Raw genomic sequence first — 2,532 nt, 5'->3', positions numbered from 1 at the left:
GGGAAGATTGCCATTTTTACTATGTTGATTCTACCTATCCATGAGCATTCAAGATCTTTCCTTTCGAATACCTTCTTCAATTTCATTTTCAGAGACTTAAAGTTCTTATCATAGAGGTCTTTCACTTGCTTAGTTACCCCAAGGTATTTTATATTATTTGTGCTTATTGTAAGGGGTGATGTTTGTGTGATGTTTTTGTCAGCCCCTTTTTCATTTGTATATGTTTTGATGAACCATAATAATTCTTGACATTCTATAATAATAATTTAAAGTAGAAAATAATTTCATATGTCCTCAATAATTGGGTTAACGTCTTTCCTTTTTTATTTCATCAATTTAAAAATATTTACCCTGTGTTTATGTGTATATCTTTTTTCCATGATGTGTATGTGGCAGTGAGAGGACAGCTTATACATATACTATATAGCTACATATATCTGTTATCTACTTATCCTATGAAAATTCTAGAGATGAAATCCAGGCAATCATTTGGAATCCAGTGACCTCAATGGCAATTGATTAGGTACTAAAATTATTTATGCATGTACTGGTATGTGAGTGTGCATATGCCATACCACTGGTGTAGAGAAAGGAGAAAAATTTGTAGTAGTGATGTGGGTTTCTTTGAGATTGAACTCAGTACATCAGGATTAGCAGCAACCATGTTTACTCACAAAAACTATTCTCTGACATTCATTTGTTGTTCTGAGAAAGTGTTATGAACAGATGTTAAGTCCTGATAATGAACTAACTCATTCCACCTGCAATAAAAACAAAAACAAAAACAAAGACAGCAGTTTATCATTTTTATATGCAAATAAGATTTATTATTCAATTACTCCTATATCCAATAAAAACCTATTTACAACATGAAAAGACAATATTTTACTGATTTAGTGTATCAACTAATCTTATTTGAGCGTCAATGAGACTGCTCTGTTAGAAATGTTTATTTTGCACAAAGCTGTGACCTAATCTTGAACACTATATGAAGATGGACAAGTAGACTCCATAAAATTGTCTTCTATTCTCCACATTTCCATTGTGGCTCACATTACACACACACACACACACACACACACACACACACACACACACACACACACACAAGCATGCACATACACCAGAAAAAAATTAATGTAGTGCTTGCTTCGGCAGCATGTATACTAAAATTGGAACGATACAGAGAAGATTAGCATGGTGCCTGTGCAAGGATAACAAGCATATTCATGAAGCATTCCATAATTTACAGACATTATGCACATATTAAGACATCATGGATGCTAACTCAGGCTACTATACCCAGAAAAATTCACTATCAACAAAGATGGAGTAAACAAAATATTGCATGATAAAACCAAATTTAAACAATATCTTTCCACAAATCCAGCCCTATAAAAAACATTTGAAGAAAAAAATTCAACCTATGGAAGTTAGATACACCCATGAAAACTCAGGAAATGGATAGTCCCATACCAACAAATAACAAAGAAGGAAAACCTACAACACTACCACCAAAAAAATAACAGGAATTAACAATGACTAGTCATTGATATTCAACGATATCAATGGTCTCAATTCTCCTATAAGAAGACACACACTAGCAGAATGGATACAAAAACAAGATCCATCCATTTGCTGCATACAAGAAACACACATAAACTTCAAAGTCAGACACTACCTCAGAATAAAAGAGTGGGAAAAGACTTTCCAATCAAATGGATATAAGAAGCAAGGTGGTATAGCTATCCTAATATCTAATAAAATAGACTTCAAACTGAAATCAATTGAAAGAGATCAGGAAGGACACTACATATTTATCACAGGGAAAGTCTGACAAGATGAAGAAGTCTCAATTCTGAATATTTATGCCCCAAATACAAGGCCATCGACATTCATAAAAGAAACATTACTAAAGCTTAAATAGCACATCAAGCCCCATACACTAGTAGTTGGAGACTTCAACACTCCACTCTCACCAATGGACAGGTCTGCCAGACAGAAACCTAACAGACAAATAAGGGAACTAACAAACATTACAACTCAAATAGACTTAATAAATATTTACAGCATATTCCATCCTAACACAAAAGAATATACCTTCTTTTCAGCACTCCATGGAACCTTCTCCAAAATTGACCACATGCTTGGTCACAAAAGCAAATCTCAACAAATACAAAAAAAAATTGAAATAACCTCCTGTTTTCTATCATACCACCATGCCTTAATGTTAGATTTCAACAACAACAAAAACTACAGAAAGCCTACAATCTCATGGAAACTGAATAATGTCCAATTGAATCACCAATGGGTCAAGGAAGAAATAAAGAAAGAAATTAAAGATTTCCTAGAATTCAATGAAAACGAATGTACAACATACCCAAACTTATGGGACACTATGAAAGCAATGCTTAGAGGAGAAAATTCATAGCTCTAAATGCCCACATAAAGAAGTTGGAAAAATCTCACAGTAGTGACTTAACAACACACCTGAAATCTCTAGAACAAGAAGAAGCAAACTCACCCAGGAGA

The 2,532-nt window shown here is 33.7% G+C and overlaps 1 non-coding gene across 1 annotated transcript; it reads left to right on the top strand.

Annotated features, from left to right (window-relative positions):
- Nucleotides 1–1,142: 1,142 nt before the first annotated feature.
- On the top strand, nucleotides 1,143–1,249 carry LOC143269450 (U6 spliceosomal RNA). Its single transcript, XR_013045873.1, has one exon. It is a non-coding gene; the product is annotated as a U6 spliceosomal RNA (small nuclear RNA).
- Nucleotides 1,250–2,532: the final 1,283 nt, after the last annotated feature.

Source organism: Peromyscus maniculatus, chromosome 18, assembly GCF_049852395.1.
Source record: "Peromyscus maniculatus bairdii isolate BWxNUB_F1_BW_parent chromosome 18, HU_Pman_BW_mat_3.1, whole genome shotgun sequence".
Lineage (NCBI taxonomy): Eukaryota > Metazoa > Chordata > Mammalia > Rodentia > Cricetidae > Peromyscus > Peromyscus maniculatus.
The sequence above is the reverse complement of the archived record's forward strand: the minus strand, read 5'-3'. Positions and strand labels throughout refer to the sequence as shown.